Genomic DNA, 25846 nt, shown 5'->3' with positions numbered 1-25846 from the left:
AAGAGCTTGTCCTCTAATCACTCCCACATGAATACATGCGTAGCCGTCATCTCCAACCAAAGACATTTTTGTCCTACTTGAACTGATATCATCTCAAATCACTGCTGCATGTGTTTGATAGAGTGAATGCTTTCATTTCTGGGGTGGGGGTTACGCAGCCTGAGCGAGTTATAATCATTAGAGCGTGTGCAATACATGTACAGTGCTATGACAAGGTATGTTCCTCTTTCCTGATTTCTTAGTTCTTTGCATATTCGTCACACTTATGTGTTTCAGATCGTCAAGCAACGTTTTATATTAAGTAACTTGAGTAAAAATTCAGGTTTTAGATGATGATGATTTTATCCAAACCAAACTGGCTCTGTGTGAAAAAGTAATTGCCCCCTAAACCGAATAACTGGTTGTGCCACCCTTGGCAGCAAGAACTGCAATCAAGAATTACGTTAACTGGCAATGAGTCTTTCACATCACCGTGGAGTAATTTTGGTCCGCTGTTCTTTGTAGAATTGTTTTAATCAGCCACATTAGAGGGTTTTGAGCATGAACAGCTCGTTTTGAGGTTGTGCCAAAGGATCTCAATCTGATTTAACTCAAACTCTCCTGAGGTCACTCCAAAATCTTCACTTTGTTCTGTTTTTTTTGTTTGTTTTTTTGTGATATTCAGAGGTGGACTAATCTAAATGCTCTTGAGCTTTCGAGACACAAACTGCTGACCGGATATTCTCCGGGAGCAGAATCCATGTTTCCATCAATTACAGGAAGTCCTGAAGCAGCAAAGCAGCACCGGGCCATCACACTACCACCACCATGTTTGATTGTTGGTGTGATAATATTTTTTATTAAATGCTGTGTTAGTTTGATCCCAAATGGAGTGGAATCAAAACCTTCCAACAAGTTCAGCGTTCGTCTTGTCGTTCCACAGAACATTTTCCCACATTTTTCTTGGAAATCATCAAGATGTTTTTGGCAGACTTCGTGTTTGTTTTTGTCAGCAGTGGTTGTTTCTCTGGAATCTCCCATGGATGCCATTTTTCCCCCAGTTTCTTTCTTATTGAATCATGAACTTTGACCTTAACTGAGAGACGTGAGGCCTGCAGTTTGTTAGATGTTGTTCTTGGTTCTTTTGTGACCTCCTGGTTGAGTCATCGATATTCAATTTTGGTAGGTTTCACCATTGTTTCAAGTTTTCTTCATTTGTGAAGTATACTTGAGAGCCATGATGTTATGATTTTTGAGATCTTTTAAACAACTTTACTTTCTCACACAGGTTCTGTTTAAATGAGTTCTTGATCAACAGGTGTGGGGTTAATCAGGTCTGAGACTGGCTAGTGAATTTGAAGTCTTTCTTTCTAAAAAATGTGGTTAATCTCACTTAATTCATGATTTAACAAAGTGAGATAATTACTTTTTCACATAAGCTCAGGTAGGTTTGGACAGAAAAAACAGTATTTTGTATTTACTCAGGTTATCTTCGTCGAATATAAAATTTGTTTGTTGATCTGAAACATTTAAGTGTGAGAACTGTGCAAAAGACATCAGGAAGGGGCAAGTACTTTTTCGTGGCACTGTGCATTCATATTAAGTTCGTGGGTGCCACTCGTTCACTTCATCAGCATAAAGTCAAACAAGAGCACGGTGAGAGAAAACTTCACCATTGCCCCGGTGAAACTGTCATTACATCATCTGTACAGCTGAACTTGGGTAAAATCAGTGAAGGAGAAAAGAACAAGAGGAGACCTGAGCTCCCGACATGCTCGTGTGCCTAGCTCACATAAACATGTGTGTATTCCTATCACACCCCAGGTGAGTCAGACCAAAGCAAATGAGCTGAAAGTGCAGTAAATATGAGGTTCTGGATTGGGGATCATACCAGAAGGGGGGTGGCTGAGGAGAAAGCGGGGCATTCCACTGGTCGGGCAAATATTCACAAGTCCAAGCCACTGAAGCGTGTCTGACGGGCCTTTTGTGCTCCACAAGGCAGGCCACAGTTCCAAAGCAGCAATTAAAAGCAGGACCTTTTCACCCATAATCCCTCTGACCTGGACGCCCACACCCAGTCGTGCAGATGTTGCTGTCTGTGCCCTCGTTTTTCGTGCTTGCTCATTTTTACCCCATCCACAAACACTCAAAATCATACCCTCACATAGACACATCAGTCTATGTTTAGAGAAAATTTACAGCTTTTTTTTCCCTTAACGTAAAATGTCAAAAGAAGTTTTAATTTGCCATTTGGCCCTTTGACCCCCTCGCAAGAAATCGCGTTGCTACATTTACACTGTGCATCACAGAGATAATCACCTGTACGTGGACTTTCTTACAGCCCCACAGTTGTCTCCACAGATCCCTGGCACATACAGAATGACTTACAAGTAGGCGCTGGATGCCGTTGTTAGTCAGAATAAATCTTAATTTCACATTAATGTTTCTGCCATTGAAATGTCCTACACCCAATTAGAAAAACGAGGGTGTATCATTATTTGCGTTCAACTGTAATCCCTCCGCACAGAAAGGGAGGCGATTAAACAGGTTTAAAATACCACAATTCAAAGTGTTCCCTCTGAAAAAAAAAGAAAAAAAAAATCTTATTTTATAAGCACATTAAGCAAATCAATTTAACATAAATTATACGCTTCGGTGAAAAAGGCACTGAGTTGAAAGTCATCTGCAAATTGTACACATCAAAGTGAAACACTAAAATAAACTTTTGCCTTTGATAGAAAAAAAACTGTTTGCTTTCTTTCACGCAGGCTTAAACGAGCACTAATGCTATCAAAAAATCACCGCTGTTTGTTATTTAAAGCCTGCAACTTCACAAGTTTAATTTCATAAAGCTGCTTTAGGTGTACCTGCGTGCTCTCATCAGGAACACATTTGCAATTGCATGGCACACGCACGCACACACGCACGCACACAATCAGAAACTGGAGGACATTTATATATAAACTCTTGAAGTGTCTTCTTAGATTTGGCAAACCCCCCCCCCCTCACAGACAGGGTACTGTATTTGTGTTCATTTCATTAGGGCGACTGTTCAGTGTCGAGGGCCCCCCGAGGGGGAGACTGGCAGCACCGCAGCATTCATCATCATTACATCAGCGACCACCGAGATCTGCTATCTTAGGCTTATCAACACTGCACAAACGCACCGCGGCGCAGCGAGTTAGAGGGGAGAGATGGGAGATGGAGACGATTGAGGGAGATTGTGAGCAAAAGTGGGATAAGGGAGAAAATGAATGGAGAAAGGGAGGAGTGTGAGACTGAGACTATACGTGCACGTGTGTACGGGTGTTCACGTATGCATGCATGCGTCCGTGTGCACCTCACTGCGCCCCTGCGTGCCTGCACATGTTTTCCTGTATGCACAATGTGTGTTTTGCACGTCGCGCAGCTATGCCAACAGTATTAAAAGCTCCTTCACAGCTGGAACAACTAAAACACTGAGGGGCGAAGAAGAAGAGGGAGGAGGAGGAGTGTGAGCCCTTCGGCGAGATTAGCTGAATCTAGCAATAAAACAAAGTGTGCTTCCTATGGACTGCATGTGTTTGCATTGGATCAGGTCAGTGTGAGGGGATGAGATGCCTTAAGGAGACTGTAGAGGTTCTTGGTGGTGGTTAGAGGACCTGTAATGGGTTCAAAACCCCTACTGAGGAGGCTCAATAGCTTCACATGCTTAGGCCTCGTGTTCAATACTGCACTTTTACAGCATGCCCTTGGCCCTGAAGGGCAAAGGGGAAGGGGCTGGGGGGGGGATTTGGGGGCTGTGGCTCTCATTCACCAGCAAAAACTTAACATTGTGCCCAGATGGCACTAAGTCTGGCCTACAGCTGATGGGGACCAGACTCTCAAGTAAGGGCCATTTAGCAAGAATTAGTCACACCCTGACACACACACACACACACACACACACACATATCCAATCCCAGATACACACATGCAAACTGGTTTAGTGCTTGATCTTCTCACCCTTTTTGTGCAGTGTGGCATGTCTGAGTCATTAAGTTTGTTAGTCATTTACACGTTACTGTGTCACGTGTGAGTTCAGCTTTTTCTAGTTACACTGCAAAGCTTTATTGAGACTACTTATGAATGACAATTTGATGTTTTTGTACATTTTAAACATACTGATGTTCATGATTTATCTTTATATTAAAGATACGTGGTCTTAAAAGCATCCCATCAGCAAAAAAACAGGTTTCTACCACAAGTGTATTGCACAACAATTAGAAAATGGAAAGGCTGTTTCAAATGAAGACTGATTTTATTTGTATTTTATTTCCAAGGACAAACAGTGCAACAACACAGAGCATCAGTAGCTTTCACCACAGTTAATAAGATTATCCTCGCATGCGTCTTGGTCCCTCAGACCTCTCCATTTAGGATGCTTTGGAGGGCTGGTGAGGGACCTTGTGTGTTGCACAGCAGAATGAGCCGAGCGCATCTTACATTCCTGGGTAACAAACCCACACGATGTAATCACGACGCTTACACGACGCCTCTTTTGCGCTCGCTACCCAGTAGATAAGGGGCAAATAAAGCGAGCGCCACAATGGAAGCCTTGCTCCTTTTCCCCACAGCCCCATGCTTATTAGATTGTTTATTTATATATTTTTGACTTTGCATTTGTTCACGAACCACTTGTTTCAGGGCAAGTGGGGCTGTGACAACTGAGACAATGGATAATACGGGCAGCTTTGATGCTGCGGTGGCCCAGTTATGCAGTATCGGTTTCCCTTGTTCCTACTTTATCCATTTTCTTCCCATGCTAAAACACAGAGCCTTTGTTTGATCAGACACTTTTTCTGATTCTTAAGGAGAAGGGAAAGATGCTTGTTCAGCCGATTACTGAAGCCTTTCGCAGACAATGCAAACTAATACTTCAGCAAAATATCCCAAAGGTCCTTGAAAAGAAGAGAAAATGCTAGACTTGTTTTTTTTTTTACTGCACACCTTATTTTTTATCTAAAGTTTTCAAACTAATTGTTGCCAACTGCAGCAGCCCGCTACACTCTTAGCTAAGTTTTCCATTCAATTAGCCCGTGCACATGGCAGATATTATAAAGCACAGGAGAACGGGCCTCCAAACTGCAGCGAGAACAGCTCTGTGTCTGTGGAGGCATTCTTCATACATGTCATTAAAAGGCACTCTACGCTATGCCACAACCAGAGACGCAAGAACAGCATCCTTCGCCGTGCTTTCACAGCAAAAAAAAAAAAAAAAGTAAATGTTAAACAGCGGCTGTATGTAACCCATGTGTATGTGAACACGGCACGGGAGGAAAAGAGGAAATGTTTCGAGTAGATTTGACAGTATGCGAGACCGGCTGTGTAACAGTATGTATGGACGTGGATGCATATGTTTCTCTACATCCCTTTCAATATGCAAGCGCAATCACTGTGTGTAGAACATGAGCAAGAGAGGGGGGGGGTGCCCAAGGGAGGGGATGAGTGGAGGAAGTGAAATTCCTCCTCACACACATCTTTCTCTCTGCCTCTGTGCTCAGAGGAGGATCAAGCAGATGGAGGGTCCTGTGTAAGTGGAGTGGCAGCACGTATGATTTTGACAGTAGATCTTCCACTTAGCCCAGGGGACTGTAGAATACACTCCTCTTATCCTCTGCACCCCAGACAGAAGTCAAACCAGCGCTGTTTGCAGCAGCTGAACTACCGAGTGCAATCCGATGGCTGTACAGCTACAGGTTAGAGTGTTATCGTGAAGCTGTCCTGCCCACTCGGACTTGAATTTCCTCCTCTTTTCAGTTCAGTTTTCCTCCTTTCTCATTTTGCGCGCACTCCCTTTCTTTCCCTCCCTCCTTGCTTTCCTTCATTCCACTGTGTCATTGGAATAAGTGTTGAAGTGGAATGAGTCAGTGCCGCAATGTGATTAATGACGTGCTCTGGCGTCTCCGGGGCCGAACGCTAAAAACAGCCAGGGGGCAGCGTGATAATGCACAATAATAAAGCCAGCAGACAATCAGCCAGGCAAAGCAAGGCCTATTAGCTAGCCCCATCAGGACGGCTAAGTGAGAAATTAGCCCTTCCCAAGCTTCGCCGCAATTCATCAATTGCCGCGCCTGAATCCCCCCTCAAGAAGTCATAATGTTTACTTAAAGACTGGCCTCGATGCCCCGGCGGCGAGCTTTATTGGCTCTTATTAATTCCCGCCCTGGCCCTCGCGGCCATGCCATTTAAACCGAATTAAAGGGGTGAAAATTGGATGAGATGAAGTTGTCTTGGTGTTGGGCTCTCGTATGATAAAGCCGGACGTTAACGGAGGAAGACTTGAAAAAAAAAAATAAGGAGGGAGGGAGAGAGGGAGGGCAAACAAATCGGCATGTAAAGGAATGCTGAATGAGGCTGTCCAGAAATGTGCCACAGTCAGTCAAAGGAATGCATGGAGAAAAGGAGGAGCACTGCTTTAATGCTAGACTTCCTGTGTAGATGGGAAGTGATCCAAAAGGGTAGCACTGAGTCACATATTCCACAGATGGAGAAAATTATTAGGCTTTTTTTTGTTTGTTTGCTTGTTTGTGGCTTTGCATTTATCTTCCATCACAAGTCATTAAAAAATACCTTAAAATAGGGTCAGCACTTCAACCTTAATTCAACATGTCAGTAACAGACAGGAAAAAAGAGGGGAGGGAATGAACTCACATGTGCAGGCTTAAACTAGCAGGACTCTTAATCACGCTACCTTTGTAATTACTGATTACACCATAGTTGAGAATATCTTATTAAAAAAATACCATGCATGCTAAATCTGTGAGTCTAGATCCTTAAAAGTTTGCATTTCGGACTCCTTATCAGACAGGATGAGCAATATGAGGAGTCCTCCTGATTTTTAAAAACTTTCCCAAACTTTACACACTACCCGAGTAATTAATACATCCTAAAAAAATAAATAAATAACCAGTGTAGTCTCTATTGTCATATATTTTTCTGACAGTTGCTGCTTGCGAAGTTTCCACCTCAGTTTTTTAAGTGCAGTTGCACTGAGCCCTGCGTTGCCGTAAGTGCAAGTATACAAGTTAAGAGTCTCATCTATGCGAGCTGTGAGTCTGTGTTGCTGGATCGGCGGCAGGTGAGGGTGTTCTATAGAGCAGTGTGGAGTGTACCGCAGCGGAGGTGTGAGATCAAAGACAGCTGAAGCTCAGAGGGAGTCCCAAAGACTTCTAGCTCCCTGACGGCTCTCCCCACGGCAGCGTCGGGAGACAACTCTCTCCCTTCACTTTCATATCAGCCACAGATTCCCCACCACCACCACCACTACCTCTCCCTGCACGGGCTCATAGGCTCCACACATGCACACACACACACACACATACACACACACACACACACACACACACACACACACACACACACACACACACACACAGGCAGTCTCCAAGGATTTGCTAGTGCTGCCAAACCTGTATCCCACCACCTACAGCAACACTCCTACACACGGAAGCGCGCACGCACACTGCTGTGCGTCAGAAACCCGTGCATCAAAAACACACAGGATTTTGAAACACCGAGTTCGGAAGAAACTCTCAGCCCAGTGAGAAAGACTCACGCAACTCAAATACCAAGGCAATATCACACGGCACGACGCCGGGATGAGATGCCTTAACCTAACAGTACTGCCGAGTGTTCGTGGAAATAAAACTTCCCATAAACTCCAAAGAGAGCAGGCACAAAATGGCCCCCTGAAAATCCCCAGCATAGAAACCGAGGAACAAGACTTGTCGTTAGACAGCCAGCCAGCCCCCCCCGGGCCTGCCGACTTGATTGTGAAGAAGCCAAACATCTGGGTGTATTTACTTCATTCAGCTGTTAGCAACCCCACCTCAAATAAATCTGGGAGCTATAACGCCATTTCTCAGGACAGCTCCTAAACAAACACGCTCGGCTCGCTCACCGCCGCATGTTCGAGCGTCTCCAGCAGCCCGGCAAACGCAGGCAAATACATTTGCGAGGAGGAGGAGGAGGAGGAGGCCTTAATTGGAGCGTTTGACGGGCGCCTGGGGTTAATTGGGAAGCATGGAGAGCAGCTGGCTCCACCGTGGAAGTTGAGACAGGGATAATAAGTTCACCCTTTGCAGGAGAGACAGTTAGTGATGAATCAGATCAGAGGAACAGTGTACTGTAATCATCCTCACATCTCCCCTCCTCCACCTTGCACTCCTGACAAGCAGAGACAACCTGGCTCCCAGCTACGCAATCTGGCACCTATCACACAGGACTGGCAGTCGCAAGGAGATCACCCAGCAATGCTTCACACACACACCCGCGTGCCCGCACACACACACACCTACTCTAACCCGGGGTTCATTCAGCTAATCACTCACACACACAATAATTCTTACCTCTAGGACACGGAACCTAGTTTATCACTTCACCGGTCGATGTATGTAAATCTCTGCAACAATGTGTGTACTAATGGCTTATTACCCTGCGTTAGCTGGTTTGCATTGATCTCTATGCCAGAGGGAGATGGAGAAACTAGAGCAGTTCGCTGCTCATATGTACCAAGCAGGACTATAATCACATTCCAGCTTGTTTCAATAAAAGACAAACATTAACATAAAGCATCTCAAAAAACACGCTAAATAAAAAAAAACTTCACCCTCCTCAGTGTGTGCAAGAAAAAAGGGATGGGGAAAAAACTTTCCTGGATTACAGGGTAATCAGGGCCATATGGGATGGTTCTGGGTAACTTTGTGTGTCGCTCTGAAGTGCACGACTTGTGTTTGTCTTTGCACATTATGACTTTCTGAATAAGAAAACTTTTTTGTTTTTTACAGAGGATGAAAATGCTCAGCGATTGCACATAAAGAAAAAGAAAGTAGCAGCAGCAGCAGATAAAGGGTTTAGCTTTAACACCAAACTCAGTTCCTTCGGCTGGGAGGGTGGCTGAGGGAGCATTTGGAGCTGAAGGAAGCCCAGGTAGAGTCATAGGCAGTAATGGGAGGAGACAGGGACTTAGGGCGCCACACAAAAGCCAGGCTTTATAAATAATTCCAAAAGCTAACAGGATCCCTTGTATGTGTGAATCTGTGAAATACATTCACACGTGAATGCACACACACCCACAGACACACACACACACACACACACAAACACTGCCACCAGGGGGAATAGGTTATTCACACCGCTCCACTGGGGCTGTTGAGCGTCTGACCTGTCTGGATTGGTAAATTTGACCAAATCTTTTTTGCATAGATGATGCAAAGAAGAAAATAAGTCAGGGAATAGAAAAACAGAAAGGCCCATTTTTCCAAGTCAAACACACACACACACATTTACACACTCACACTCACTCATAATGCAGGGCAGCAAAGCACACCGGAGACCTGTCTTGTAAATCTCTTTGTGAAAGCAGCTTTGGGGGGTAGACAGGGGCTTACATACTGAACCCTGAGGTAGAGCTACAGACTCCACTCCCTCTAACCCCCCCACGGTCTTTCTCCCTCTCCCACACACATACTCTGAGCTCCCATGTTCTCTCTTCCTCACTTTCCATCTACCCCACATTTCCTCCACTTTTCTTGCCCTTCTTTCACCTTTTTCACTTGTTCCCTCCCTCCTTCCCTCCCACCATTCTTCCTTCTCCACTCTCTCCTCCCCTCTGTCCGACTCGGGCTCCAGAGCGCTGGTCCTTAGCCCCCGCAGGCTCCCGTGGCGTTGCAGTGACTAATGTCCTGCCTTCGCTCAGACAATGAGTTTGAGACTGAGCCGGGAAAGTGTTGAGGAGGGGAAAAAGACTCTTGCACCTTTGACAAATGGAACCCTTCGCACTCCCATGCCCACTGAGGGAGCTTTTACAATGTTGCGCTCCACGCTCCACGTCCTCCAAGGGACGGCTGCGACCCACAAAGCCGCATCTGGGGGAACATAATGAATTCTTTGGGAAGTCTAACCTGGCTTTCTTCATGAATAAGATATATTTCCAAAGCATGTCGACCCCTCTTAATAAAAACACCAGTCTGGCAGGAATAGCCAAAGCCGTTTTAGGGCCCCATGTACACGTTAATATTTCTGTTTCTCGATAAATTTTCTCAGGCCTGCTTCTTTCCAGGCCTGTCACTGCAAGGCCAGCCCAACAAATTCCCTGGAAAGTAGAGAGGCCACGGTGACAAACTGTCATTAAAAACGGCTCGAGTCCATCTCTTTCAAGGAACTCAAACTCTTGCTCGCTCCCTCCTCTTCTCCACGCACCCTACCCCCCATGCAAAACTGAAAGGAACCGGGCTTTGTCTGAGGAGCAAAGGAGAGAGGAATCCCCCCCCACCCCTCTTCTCTACAACCCTACCTCCCCTCCCAGAACCCTGTTCCTCACTCCCTGCGGAGTATTGTTAAAACACAGCCCCCTCTCTTTCCGTGGCCCGGGCTCTTAAAACAGCGTGCTTTGCATGAGAAAAAACGATTAGTCTTCAAATGCTGCGCTGTCAAAGGAGGGCTCTTTCAGGTTCGGGTAGAAATTTGCTCAGATAGTAGAGTTCCCCTTTTGTTTTTCCAAGATGAGGCATTATTAGAGCCAGAGTCTGTTAGCATTCATTACTGAAAAGAACACACTAAAGGGGTTTATTTGGGATACCCGCCCCACACGCCCCTCCTTTTCCAACTTGCCCCAAGTCCACGGCAGACGGAAACGAAGGCGGCAGAGCGGGTAAAGAGGTACTCATCTAAAACATGTTTGGAGAGCAAAGAGAATGTCTGGGCCTGCTCTTCTTTCAGGTATTAACCTTGGGATTTATATGTGACATCCAAACAACAGACACCCCCTTGACCTCCACTCGGGGACTCACCAAAGCTCGGCGATAACTCCCACTGAAAGACAACTACAAGCAGCACGGGGCTGCAAACACACAGCGCGAGCATCGTTGCATGACAACACATAACTTAATTACTGCTGTGAGTGCAGGTGTTTTGTGCAACAAAATGCACTACACAGGGCTCAGTTTAAACAGTTATGGCAGAGGAAAAAAAATTAGTGCCCAAACTGAGCCCTCGGTGCAGCCTAGCCCCACACGTCAAGAAGCAGCGGTACGTGACGGATCATTGTTCACAGCAAGCGGCCAGTTCATCTGTCTCCCAATCGCCACCCTTGACAGGAAAGCACAGACCCCCTCACGGATGCCACAACCGGCTCCCATCAAAGCTGACACAATGCCACATCTGCACTAAGAAAGAGCCCCCACCAAACCCGCCACCGCCCCGGAGCCCCAGGAAACTGTCTCTTTAGGCGCACAAACTTTACACACAAACAAATGGGCCCCCGGACTAAAAGCACTTCAACTCTCGCTGCTACACTTCACACGGCGGACTTAAAGACATTTTTACAGCAGCTACAGCAAACAGAGGAGGAGATGAGCGGCAGTCACACGCAGGCGTGACCTGTCCGCTTCTCTTCCAAAGTGTGCGGGAAAAGAAAACACCAGTCACGAGCTGGCACACCACTGGATGCTCGCACACAAGCCCGCGTTTCTGCCGCAATAAAATTTACCGTCTCCTACAGCAGACTTTATGTTGAGCTGTCAAACACAGCTTCATCTACCGTAAATCCGAACCACTTGATTCAAATTTATGTGAATGTTTCCCCACCCCCACCATTTTTTTTTATTGCCGTTTTCTTCACCTCACTCTGGGAGGCAAATTGTCAGGTGCAAATGGACTTTCCAAAGGACGAAAGCTATAGCAAAAAAAAAACTTTTCCAACTTTTTTTTCCTTTTTATTTTTCATGCAGTTAAAAGACAAAAAAAAGACAGTAAGAAAGAGAACAGCACACACACAAAAACAAAAAACTGTATGAATGAGAGAACAAGAAAGAGAAATAAGAGTGTGAATGAGCACGAGAATGCATGTGCACTCAGAGTACGACTGTTTTTGCTGGCTAGCAAACACCCAAGTGAATTACAATCCCTGAATGCGAGTCATATACATATGTGAAATTACATTTTTCCCTTCTCGAGTCTCATATCGCCTTCATCACTATTTTCCCTCCCCGCCATACGCCTTATCCAAAGACATCACCCCTTGGCTTGAAAGGTGCCTTTAGCAGGCTCCTTGAAACAGCGAGTGAGGGTCCCGCTCTGGGACAATGATGGTTGAGGTGGAGGGGAGCCGGGGGAGCAGGAACACATAGCATATTAAATCTGCTGGCGGAGCTGGGTCGTCCACGCACAGAGCCAGAGAGCCAGATCTGAGGCATGCCCTGAAGGGATGGCTGGGCCTGGGGATTAGGAGGCCAAGGAGAAGCCCTCGCACACCCGAAGACCCCTTCTTGTCTCTGCTCATACGCAAATGCATCCAGACATTTTGACGCTCCTCAGGTTTGCTGTCTCAGCCCAAGTTTTCAGAGCACTCCTCCGTGCCTCACAAACTGCACTTACACACACACACACACACACACACACATTTCCACCCGCTCTCATGAACAGCCTTTTTTCCCCTCAATCACTACCTCTGTCTGACTTGTCCTCTTTCTTTCCCCACTGTGTCTGTTTCATTTGATGTCAACATATCAAAGTACCAAATCATCAAAGTAAGAGAGTAAGAGATTTCTTTTGGGGGCCATCTATTCAACTACGCCAGCCGTATGCAAGGAAAGCAACAGCTAATCACAATGTGGGCTGATTTTTATTATTACATAGAATGAAACTGTCAGTTTTATCCTCTCAGGAAATTTTAGGAAAAGTACAAAAAAGCGAGGGAAAAAAAATCAACGAACCAACAGCAACCTGCAGGAAAACCCACAAAGCGAGCACGATTACACAAAACCCTCACATCTGTGCTCATTATCTAAAGGATAATCAACTTCCCTCACATTACCCTCGTTTTAACAAAACATTTGCCACCTCTTTGAGTGCTTCAGGTCGTGGCATTAGCACAACAAAACAGCTCATTAGGGCCTCTTGCATACAAACCTGATAACAGGTATACTTCCAACAGGGCAAAAAAGGCCTGAGGACACAAACTGCCTGTAACTGTGAATGTAAGGCCCTTACAAAGAGGAGCAGGCCATACCTCAAAAGCTAATAGCACATCATCTCCCTGCATTAACATGACATCCCCTATTCTGCCAGGTCACCAGGTCACAGGTGTCCTCGGCCAACGTCCCCATGCATAAAAGAGAAATTTTTAAAGTTGAGATAAAGCAGCACGCTGCTGCCGCCGCCGCTGATATCTGACGGACCGATTCCTGCAGAGGGAAACGTTATCCGCCTTTTCCTCGCGCGTGGAGTTATGAAGCACAGAGCGGCAACGATACATCTTTCCTGGCTACAGTAAGCGAATGGCTCTAAGTTGTGCATCTCATTCCAGAAGATTAGCATCTTAAACAGTGCTGCATTCATCCTTGCTGCTGCATTGTAATGAGACAAAGTCCTTTATTTGGAAAAGGTGCACCACTTTCAGATAGTATCGTGCGAAAGCAGCAACAGCAAAATTAGATATACACACAGACAGTGTGCAGATTTATCTTTTACAATTTTTCACAAGGTGGACTTCCTTTCTTATGATTTATTATTTATTAGATATTTGGAAAATATATATTACATACATTAGATTATTGTGTAACTATAGAAATTGAAGCCATTATTTTTTAATTGATTTAACCATTTAAAAATGTTACATATTTTGATCAATCAGCACTGAATTGTTGATTAATCGTCAAATTTAAATGTGATGTCTTATACTGAAAATAAAATGACAAGGGCCTCCTATGATGATATACAGGGAACAATATTTATCGGTGTAATTTTTTTAATTACCAGTATCATCTCAAAATGCTTAATTAAGAAGTCACACACCATAAAAATGCATAAATACACGCAAACAAAATTTAATTACAAATTGTCCTCAAGTTGTCATTTTAAAAATAAAGCTTAGGCCTAAAATTTTCAGATTTTTAAGGCCTGACTTGTCTACTTTTATTTTTTTAACTGAGTGCAGTGGTAAATTTTCCAGCTTCAGCCCTGCGAATGTTATTTTGTTATTATTAATAAAATAGAATGGGGGAAATATTAAATGACAGTTTATGTGACAGTGCCTATTTTATTTTATTGGACAAATGTTACCAAGACCTGCAAAAGCCCCGCTCAAAGCCAAATCCTCAGACAAGATGAACGATGAGAGCAACCTTATAAAAAACACCCAAAAGGAGATTTATTTTTTTTTATCTGTGTGTCCTGTTAAACATCTTATTTCGCGTGCGTTCGCTCGCTGCTCCGTCTCAAGGCGGCCAAACCTCCGTTAATAATTTGCCATGTGCCAAAAAAAAGAAAAAAGAAAACCCACACACACATACACAACACTCACACTCACAAAAAAAGGGAGGATTTGAGCTGCACCGCATGGCTGAGCACCTCGGACCCTCATCGTCTGTATGAAACCCGAGAGCAGAGGAGCAGATAAAATGTGGAACAGCTGGCGAGGAACAGGAGGGAAAGTTTCAAACAAATATCTGCACATGTGGAGGCTCGAGGGCGGGGGGGCTCCCAAACGTTTTCATGTCCTGGACCCCCAAAATGAACACACCAGACTTCTGTTCCCCTGTTCCCACATTTTTTTTAAATCTGCACAAGCCCATGTGAGAGCTTTCTATTCTTCTTCTTCTTCCTATAATTATTATTATTGATGTAACTTTTTAAATGACACCTTGCATGTGAAGTATATCCATCATTTTTTAAATACTAACAAACTCTAATCAACTAAAATTCAGAGGATTTATGCTTTATTTAATTTTGCTTGGGTCCCCCATAAAACCTCCCCCATGGACCCCTGCAGGGCCACAGACCTCAGTGTAATGGGCTTAAATTTCTCTGAGCACATGCGCATGCCTTCAAACACACTGTGATGTACGCTTAAATATGTTCTTTCTTAAGGGGAAGAACATCATTTTAAAAATTTTCCAGTGCAAATCAAATTGTCAGAAGCTCTGGAGAGTCTCTTTAACTACGTCAGGTTAGCGGATGCTGACAGGGAAAACAAAGATTTATATGAAATCATCCAAATACTTTAATTTTCTCTATTTTTATAACTAAAAATTATTTCATGAGGAAATTTAATGTTATAATTTATTGTCAATTTTTTTTTTGAGTTTTTCCAATTTTAAGTCTCGGCTAATTAAATATTACAAAACTATAAATGACTAGGTGCTCGATAGTGAAGCAAGGGGAGGTCAAAGGTCAAGGGGAGGGTCAGCCACAGGTTTTGGGTGGATTGAAATAAAAAGTTGAACATGTATGCCGTCACTAAGTGTTTCCCCGAGTCTCTCGCTTGTTAAAGCAAATCAATAACAGATCCTGAAATATGATCACAAATGCACATAAATATGACCCCCCCCGTCTCATCCCACGCCACTATACACCACACCCCCGCGCGCGCTTATTTGAGGTCCAATAAAGTTTCACTTCCAAACTCTAAGAGTGTTTTTTCCCCTCTCTCTGTCTTATTAAACTTTACAAAAACACGTTTTTCATTAATGTGAAAGTTTATGCAACTGGTTTGAAAATGCACATCTGTCTGCGGTGGATACTTGTTAAGTCTGCCATCCGGGGGTTTTTCTAACAACCGACGCTTCTTTCACAGAGATTAAATCACAGCCGGGCCGAGCGTAAAACAGACAGTGGTGCATTTAGGCTGTTTCTTTTTTCTTTCTTCTTTTTTTGGAGGGGGGGAGTCCCTGATCGAGGCTTTCTTCGCTAGTTTCATAAACTGTTCTCGCAGTTGGTGCACTTCACCTCTACATCTGAACTTGTATGAAATTCCATCGTTTTGAAATATGAAACCTCCGCTGCTTCACAAACTCTGAGTGGCTTTCTCAACTTTAAAAGCAGACAAACGAGCGCAACAATATTCAGAAAGAAAAAGAAAGTGTATTTGTGTGCGGTGTGTGCGAGCTTTCAGCAGATTACTTACTTCTCTCTGGGTGAATTCCCCTCTAATTCTCGACTTAAAAAAAAATCTTCTCAGGCGAAAAAAGAAAAAAATATATAGATGTGTCTTCTTTCCTCTTCTCCTCCTCTTCCTAACTTGCAGATGTGCCTCTAGAGTTGCCTGTGAGGTTTTTTTTTTCTTTTTTCTTTTTTTACGCTGCAACTCCAACTCCAAAACGGCGCTGCCAGACTTTTTCCTCTTGTCTGTCTTTCTCCTCCTTCTCACAGTTTGCTGTGTTCAACCACCGCCGGACTAACACCATCAGCCTGCCGATAATATCTGCCGATAGCAGACCGCAGATGTGCGTAAAAACAACATAAGCGTCAGAGAAGCGCATGGAGAGTTGTTATTACATTTAGAGCGGTTTTTTTCGGGAAGAGGGAGAGAGAGAGAGAGAGAGTGAGGGCGAAGTGTGGGACTCCAGCTGCTCCTTCCCTCGCTTGACTCCTCCCTTCGGATTGCTCCCTCCTTTACTCACTGCCTACTCCTTTTTTATTTTGTGCAGGCTACCCCTTTCTTTCCCTTTCTTTCTTTCTTAATAAGCATTTTAAAGACTTGTTCCTCAGTAGTACTATTTCTGTAGTAGAAATAAACCTAGAGGGGAGAAAGAACAAAATAAAACTGAAGTTTCAGTCCTTACACCACAAAGAAGAGGAAAACAGGTCCAGGTTAAGCATGAATGACTGCATTTTAGGGACCAAGAGTTGATCGGATCCAAGTTTTAACTAAAATAGCTGAAATAATCTCATAGATCTCAGTTGAAAACACCCACTTTTTAATGTAGAAACTCATACATACATTTAACTGCAGATTTATGAGAGCCTCCTGGGCTCAGCCTTCAGAGTCATACCTACTAATGCTTGAGCAGAGGGAAGCCCTCCTGTAGGGTTAGGTGTAATCAATATACATAATCAATATACAGGGAAATTATGTGGTAAGAGAGGTCTTTAGGGTGCAGTTTCAATCAATGAAGAGGTGGGAGTTTGGGAAGGAAAATCAACCGTTTAACCAGCATTTGAATGTGTGTGTGTGGCCGAGAGGTCAGGTCCGTCAAGTCTATTTGTTCCTCACTGTAACGCACATCCAATCGGCTGCTGTGACAAATGACTAAACCGTTTGATTTAAAGACAAATATCCGTCTTTTAAGGCTGCCTTATAATCACTTTCCTGACACTTATTATGCTGATAAAGTCAGCAATGACTAATTACCGCCCAATCAATCAGAGCTCAGGATCTTCTGTCACAACTGTCAACGTCTTTGTCATCGTTATAAGTGTCGGGATTTTGACTTTGTCGCAATGTGAAGATGGATTTCGGATGTCAGTTAGAAGCAAGGTGACAAAACTGTAAACTATAATGAGTGTGTGAATGACTATGTTGGTTTTCATGGGTGTGAAGTTTCTTTGGCATCCATAAATTTTTTTAAAAGATATTTATGTTTAGTTATTATTTTAAGGAGAAACAGACAAAATAAACAAGGTTAAGAGGTCATAAAACTAAATATAGAAGTGTTCCACGTGCACAAGAATGGAGTATGAGAATATGAAAAGAAAACGCTCACGTCTGTAGCTACAGGAAGTCGGGCCGAGAGAGGAGACAGTCAAAGGTGCTCTGTAAGACAGCCGCTAATTCTCCTGTCAGTTTGTCAGGCGGTGCTCATCTGGCCCGGACTACACAGAGATAAAGTCCTTGTTATGAATCTCTCAAAGAGAATCCAAGGAACGTGGTAGTAGAGGTGGGAGGCTGGGGGAGGTGAAGGGTGGAAAGAGGATCGGGGCGAGGTAGGGGAGAACAAGAGGGTAAAGGAGGAGGGAGGAGGTGCACATGGGCATCAGTGGGGTTAGCGGCTCCCGAAAGTATTTCATCAAAGAGGGCCAGGATCCTGGGGATTGAGATTCTGCCTGGAGGCAAGTAACCAACGGTCTCCCAAGAACATATTCCAAAGTAGGACTCACAGAGCCAAAGCACACATCAAAAGCGCCTCTGTAGCCAAAGCGATTCTGGAGGAGAAAGAAAGGGGTTCAGGTCCCTTCTTGGCCCTCTTTAAGCCCCAGATCTCACCCCAATTAAGAAGGAACTACTGTTTGTTCCAGACCCTGAGATCTACAGACAGGGAGGTGCGCTCACTAAGGTGGACGCTCGGGCGTGCTCACAAACAGGCACACAAACACACACCGACACACATGCAGACATCTTATCCCTGCGCACCCAGTCTTACTTTTCACCAGCTCACAATCGAGAAGGAGCGCCGTGCGTTTAAGATCAGCATCTGGGCTCATTTCTCAAATAATCACCAACCCCGCAGAGCGTGTTCCCAGTTTCAGATGATCTCACTGAAATAAAATGTAGCGCTCGGTTTGTCCGCGTACTGTATGTTACACATGTAACAGTAAATCAATACTTGGCAGAGTGTTGCGTAGGCATTTGGATTTTTTTTTTTTTTTTGCCTTTAATTCTTCTCTGGTGGACAGATGTCACAGTGAAATGGATACAGCAGAATAAGCATATTATATCCACACAGATGTGACCGCTGGAAATGGAGCGGCTGCATGAAACAGAGGAATGACAGGGGCGACTGTACTGTTTGCTGCAAAACGGAGAAGTTGTATTCAGATTACAGAGTTTTTGAAGTGTTTTCGGCTGTAGACAAACACAGGCCGAAAGTAGTGAGGAGCTGAATGTGAGTAAAGTTGTCAGTAAGTTTTTACTAAGCAACCAAGTCTCAGCTGATCTCTGCCTTTACATGACACAAATTGCAGGTTATTAAATCTGTTTATGCTCAGAAAGTAGTATTTTAATCTTCTCGATTGGAAATAAGGGCTAGCAATTTTAAAACTAAACTCCAAGACTTAGGCATTTGGTGGCTGCTTGGTTACAAAACTTACTATTCAGTTCTGACTCCATGCCCAGGTTCTCCCAGGTTGTTTATGTCTTTATCATGTTGTACCTAATATAAGAACATAATCACAAAAAGAGTGAAATTTTAAAATATACATCTTATAAAACATGTTGATATTAACCAGTCAAACATCATTTTTTGTCCATTTTATCATTATAAGAAGAGAACACTGCACTTTCTGGAAAAATATTTAATTGCAGATATTAAAGGGAAAGCAATAAGCCATTAGCAGTGTAGTTTAAGACAAACATCATTCACAGTATATAGTGCCAGCTCGATATATTGGGTACCCTATATGTCCTTCAAAGTATTGAGGAGCCACATATATCTCAAAAATATAAGCGTATAAAAGCGAAATGTGTGTGTATGGACACGTACCTTAACATACAAATGAGCAAAAACACAGATTTCCTTCGCTTTGAGGGGCCTGACCTTTTAACCTGTGACTCCAGAAGCTTAGGATAGTTTGATAAAATCCTGCAAAAATGTTCAAAACTTCTAAAAACTCCCAGCAGAGAAAATCGACCTTGCTTCAGCGTTGCTTTGACAACTCGTTTGACTTTGCACAAGATTTTCTTTGTAACAAGAAACAGAAAAAGAAGACTTTTCAATCCGTAAACATGAATACCTTATCCCTCATGACTTAATAATTACATATATTTCATTAGTTAAAGGTTAAATTAAAGGTTTGTTTGCCCATATATTTCCTGCCTCGTGTTTCTTCCCTGTGTAGAGTCTGTCTAATAAAGGCCCTAATGGATTTAGTCAAAGTGTTCGCTTTCCTCAAGACCACAAATGTGCCGAACCACAAACGACGGGAGCGATCTGACATCTGCTCTGTTTGCCAGGGAAGATCTGGGGGCCGCAAAGGAGAGCGCCAGCAGCCTCTAATCTACCGTCAGGAGCATGTTACTTTGTTCAGAAGTCTCCGCTTTCAATCGCTCTTTGTGTTGTTGTTTTTCCTGCTTTCAGTTTCCTCACATGTCCTGTGCCTGTGCACACTTGTACACTTAGGACACACTCAAACGCAGCACTCCCAAACCCCCCCACCCTCACACCCGTCTTCTCCTCTCAGCATCCCTCCTTTTTCCCCCCTGCCGGAAGGTATCGGGTGGCTTGAGTGGGCCATTAGTGTGAATGACTGATAAGACTCTTAGCCCCCAATAATCAGGGGGAAAAAAATGATATTTGCAGTTATTTTGAATCCGTCAGAAATAATAAACCCAAAACTATATCCACTTGGGCTACTTAAGCAATTTCCCTGTGATAACATCCCGTGGGGATTTCATGTGGATTCCAAATGACGACATAATAAAACCACGACGCCTGCACCCCCTTATCAGGCTGGATTAAAAGGGAATAATGAAACAGAGAGAGGTTTTTGAGCCTTGTGTGGTATGAATATGATTATCTAATGGACTCCAATGGAAAGGCATGTTAATGCTACTTTAACGCGAGACCTTTCCCAGACTATCTCCTGCCCCTGGCTCCTCCTAAGACCCTGTCTTTCCTCCCCCCCACTCGACCCGTTTCTCTGCCTCTTTCTCCTCTTCCTTTAAGTTTAAATAATCGTTCTGCTATTTCCACAGAAGTCATTATGCCCCGCCGTCTATCTGTGCATGGACGTAGGCATGGGAGTGATAAATCCTCGTTTTTCACACTCTTTTCCAGGCTGATTGGGCTTCGTTGGCCTCTTAACTTTCAAACAAAAGCACTCTAGGCAATTTATCAACATTCAAATTTTTTCCTTTCTTCCCGACGTTGTTGCTTGAAGAATATGGGTCACTTTCATACGAGCTTATAGCAAACTTTCCCAGCATCCAGTCGGATATTACACGATGCTTGCTTTGAATAAGCATTTGAATGCTCGGCCAAAACAGCCTCAGTGTGAATAATCCCCGGCTATTTAAAAACAGTTTTCCAACACCGTTATTCAGTTTTAATTGTGCGCTCACTGCATGCACATCTGAAGCTGTTGCACCTTTGTTTCAAGGGCAAACAATTACCCGTCCATCACCAAATGAAGATTTACGTTGTGCAGGTTTGCTGTCAAGCTTCTGTTTAGATGTCAGACACATATCAGCGGTGTATGTATTTTGCAATGGGTGCCGACTGATTAAATGCACCTCTTCTTTTGATCAGTAGAAGAAGCCCCTGACCAATTCAGGCCCGGAGTGGGGGGTCATCATCGGGCCCATTAGGGCCGATAACACTCCTTGAGCTCCACGGTCAAGTCTGTTCTCATACAGCCGAGCACGCAGCAGTATTGTGGATCAGCGCACACATCCTAAGAGCAGACTGAGCTCCCACAGGACACAGTTAAAAAAAAGCATCAATATTTCATCAAACTACTCTCTCTTTCTGGTCCAGATCAAAGCCTCGACTCCCACAGTCCTACAGGTAGAGATGGCTCTTTTGTTTTTGCTCCTCAGGTAGAGCAGCAGTCAGACTCTGTTCGCTTTTGGAAATCTTGCAACGCTCAGCCCATCCATCTCGCCGCTTGCTGCCTCGTTTTTGGAAGAGGCGGTAAAAGGCACGAGTAGAGACTGTGAGGGTGAAAACATGTTCCAGAGATGTCCAGAGATTGAACTTCCTGGCCTTGTAGTGCTTTATTATTTCCTGTTTTTTTTCCTTTTTCCACTTTTGCCCATAGTGAGACTAATAGTAAAAACAATGCTGTTGTAATTCATCTTTTAGAAAGGCTTCCCAGCTTCGGTACTCACTGATACCTGAACCATCATCCTTTTCCACTGTTTTAGTACATGATTCCTATTGAAAACGCTGTAATTACAGGGCTGGCATTTGTAATAAATTACAAAGTTATGCATAACTTATCAAATTGGTCCAAAGTACAGTAATGTAACAAGTTACTGCTCTTACTCTTACTTCTCTTTTATTTTTGAGATATATTATAAAGTGCTGCCAGTGCTGGCTTCATTCTCACCAAAATCTGTTTATGCAATATTCTCCTTTCTGTTGGATTTGTGCAAATTCTCGATTAAAGAGTACAGCAGAAACATCTTTTGCATGCCCGCCATATGAATATAGAGATTAGTGCTGCTATTTAGGCATGTGTACGGTTTAAAGCTACATAACTGATAATATATCTTCCATAATTTTGGTTTATAGCAAACATAGTTTTACAATCAGATCAGATGTTTTCAATCAGATGTTTTCCAGATGTTATTGCATGGTGGATCAAAACCTGATGGTGCATTTCTGTATTTATACATCCATCAGTTTTTATCTACTGATGATCTACAACACCGCTGGCTGAAATCCGAACCATGACAGAGCCCCCACCATGTTTTACAGATGGCTCCACAAACACTGATGACAGGTGGAATCCAAATTTTTTCCATAAGACTTGTTGCCACTGATTTTCAGTGCGGTTCTTGTGTAGTTTTACACACTTCAGCCTTTTCTCCCTGTTCCTCTTCCTTAAGAATGGCTTCCTGACAGCCACCCTCTCACTGAGACGATTTGTTATGAGGCTTCAGTGAACAGCAGATGGATCAACTGAAGAGCCAGATGCATCTCTCAGGTCCTGTGTCAGGTCTTTGCCGGATTTTTTCCCCCTGTTACTTAAGGACATGACTTTCAGATGCTTGTCGTCTGCTGCAGATAGTTTTTTTAAGGACAGACATTTTTCTTTTGTCTTCCATTTGTCCGGTTTCCTCAAACATTTTAAGGACAAACTGCACACCATGCAGAGATATGCCAAGTCTGGGAATCCCCTTATGGGCATTCTTCATGGATTGAGCTAAGGCGATGTCAGTAACAAAATGTCAAAAGATGCATTTTTTTGTTTCTTTTACTCATCTATTGGTCCATTTGTTGAGTGTAATGCTTTTGTTGTGCTCAAAAGACTCACAACTCAGTGTTAAGTGGTTTAGCAAGGACTGGACTTAAAATGAGATTGCCCAAAGAAAAATGTTGAAGGACTCAGAAAGCCTGGAGAACTACTCCTCAAAACCTCCTTAAAAATGACAAGAAATCCTGGCTCGGTGGAAATGAAATATAAAGAAATGAGGGTGGCTCAAGATAGATGTTTGCAAGCATACATGTGCACAAAGTAAAAAGTACAAAACAGTTAACTGTACAATTTTATATTTCGACTTTTCTTTTTGTTTAAGACTCAAATGAGACACAAATCTTTGGGTTTGTGTCAGGAAGGGTATATGGCGTAAAAAGCCTGCCAAAGCAAACATACAGAGCTACCCCGAGTCATGACTCCCTTGTAAATAAGAGAGCAGTCAAAGTAGCGGCTAAAGTCAGCAGATTCTAACGATAAAGCAAAGAAGCTCACAAGTGCACTTGCTGTACTAAATTCTAACCAAACTACAACCTATTTCGTTCTTCAGGGCTAACCCATTACAGTCTGTGTTCATTTTTAATGTACATATTCCCCCTGTCCGCAAAAAGAGTGCAAAAGTGAATATTAAAGTGGCAGCTGTTAGAAACGATGTGAAACAGAATCAATGCGTAAAAAAAAATGCGTTGGGTTCACACTCAGCACCCTCACAGCAGGCAGCTCTTTTCAGTGAAAATGCTCCGAAACTGTGCTGTTCACCACAGAGGCATCAAACAGCACGCACAATAGCTAGATAGCTAGATTCTAAATAAAAGCTGTTGTTGTTGCACAAGCGCTTGAAGTTTAAATGAGCACCTGGTTACTAAGTTCAACACAAAAAGCATTAAATATGTCAATTTTCTGCTTTCAATTTGCACCTGCTGCCTCCAAAAAACCCACTTTCAACTAAACTGGAGCCTAAAAAGGTAAACAAAACAGACATGTAAGAGCTGTACTCACTGTATAGTGAGTTTGCCATTCGACGCGTGCACTCAAAGTACCCAACAATGCTTTAAAAAAAAGAAGTGTGCTACATTACAGCGCATTACAACACAACCTGCTAGTAAGGAGGTTTTCTTTAATAACTGATTGTTATAATATGTATTTTTTCAATAATTAATGGATATAAGGATATAATATAAGGATAAGTGCAAGAAAATAGAAGGATGAATGTTAGTATTTGCTGCTGTTGTCTGTCAGCTTTAAACTGTGTGACAGCAACAATGTTATGAGTGGCAAATGCTGGAAACAACATTATTTTTCAATTATAAGATTTTAAGAATATAGGACATAAATAAAAAAAATATTCTGGTCCTTAAAAGGTCTTAAAATGAATGAAATACAACCTCAGATCAACTACAAAACATTGCATGTGCCTAAATTAAAGCCTCCAAACCTCAAATAAAAGCAAAGGTGTGAAGACTTGTGGGCCAAAAATCTTCCATAATAATGTGAGAGACTGATAAAGTCATACAGACAACCTTCTGCTAAAGGTTCTACAAGATACTGAATCATGAGCCGTACTGTATGTAGCATGGTTTAAGTGCCTTTATAAGCAGTAGTGAACAATAATTTATTTAAAAAAAACTGATTTCAACAAACTCACCTCAGCAAACAATTTCAGGCATGAATGCTCGGGCTAGTTTTTATTTATCTAAACAGAAAACAGTTTTTTCAGGGGACACGGCAGATATGTTCAGCGTTTCTTGGAGGACGTCAGATCTTCTGTGCTGTCGCACTTGCTCTTCAGTAGTGGTGAGATCAGAGCTGCGAAATGTACCTAAACACAACTCATCTCTCTCCATGCTACCTTTGCTGTGGCAGATGTTTCGACGCAGACTTGAGCCCAGGTGTAGACGCTTACCACATCCTCACTGCATCTCTTACACCTTCTGCACGGTGGAGGCCAGTTTTCCTCATGACCAGCAGCACAGGAGTCAAATTGCACGTGAAGATAAGGATGTAGGTGTTACCACTGTATGTATATATATATAACATATAAAATAAAAGAAGAAGGAAAAGAAAACCTGTCTGTGTTGCACTACAAAATTAGATGTTCATTCCCAGACGCTAAACAGCGGCATGCATTTACACTACAATTTCATTTGTGAGATACTTCTATTATTACTTGAGGAACAGTGGATAGGTTTTCCTCTCCACACAGAGGATAATATCAGAACGTATGTGGTAACAACAACTGGCATGTGCATGAGCCCTCAACATAGACTCATAAAAATTTACATAGGTGAAGCATTATGACGAAAAAGCTAATTTCTGCAATAACAGGGTGCTAAATATTTTTTGCTGCAGGGCCAGATTTGTTTCCCGCCCCAATGTGGACATAAAATGTTGATTAGAAATCACTATAATAAGGTTCCAGTTGCATTGTATCCTGTAACAAACTTTGCAGCAAGCAAGAGTAATAAAGGAGTCGATACTTAGAGTTAATGCAGAATTAGTTGGATTGTTCCTCCACAGGATTCTGTAAATTTAGGGTGGAAAATATTTAAAATGCACTTAATTAGAAAAATTGGATGTTTATCTCTAAAAACTGAAAATGATCCATATTTTCTTTCTTAAGCCGAAATTTTACTGGTAAAAAAAAGAGAGCTTTGTCTTTCCTGTTCCTGCATTTTATGTCAGATTATGCTACCAAACAGGTAGATCAGTTATTAAATTGATACATCTAATTTATTATAATAAAGAAGTGTAACTGGTAGTAATTGTTCACCATTAAAAAGAATGGCAGATTTTATTTATGAGAGCCAAGAATTATGCAAAGCGTGATTTTGCAAATAAATACACCTTGTCGTGCACTGAGTGTCTACACATGGCTTTGTGTTCATCATTATAAGTGTGCAAATGTCTTTTCTCCCCTCCACCCACTCCCACCCCTGCATCAACCCCGGTTTTCTCTGTCGTCCCTGAACACACCGGGCCCTCTCCTCCTCATCATCAGCGTCAATCTGTGGCTGTCACTCGGAGCCGGACAGTGACTAACGACACTCCCAGTCAGTCAAACACTTATCACCACACAGGTAACACACAGGCCTGGAAATGACTGACATGAAATGGAAACGTCTCTCATTCTGTGGGCCCGGGAGCTGAAGTGAAATATTAGCTGTGGGAGAGATGGCGGATGATAAGCGGCTCCTTGTTTGGGCTGGAATTG

At 43.1% G+C, this 25846-nt stretch overlaps 1 protein-coding gene across 1 annotated transcript in view; it reads right to left on the bottom strand.

Annotated features, from left to right (window-relative positions):
• gli3 (GLI family zinc finger 3) overlaps positions 1 to 16369 on the bottom strand; it is a 97156-nt gene extending 80787 nt beyond the window's left edge. Inside the window, exon 1 of the mRNA XM_040043633.1 lies at positions 15905 to 16369. The gene's annotated coding sequence lies outside the window, so the exon portion shown is untranslated. The remainder of the gene's footprint in view (positions 1 to 15904) is intronic.
• Positions 16370 to 25846: the final 9477 nt, after the last annotated feature.

Source organism: Simochromis diagramma, unplaced genomic scaffold, assembly GCF_900408965.1.
Source record: "Simochromis diagramma unplaced genomic scaffold, fSimDia1.1 OVJJ01000602.1, whole genome shotgun sequence".
NCBI classification, from domain to species: domain Eukaryota; kingdom Metazoa; phylum Chordata; class Actinopteri; order Cichliformes; family Cichlidae; genus Simochromis; species Simochromis diagramma.
Note: the sequence above shows the minus strand (reverse complement) of the source record. Positions and strands in the feature narration are given on the sequence as shown.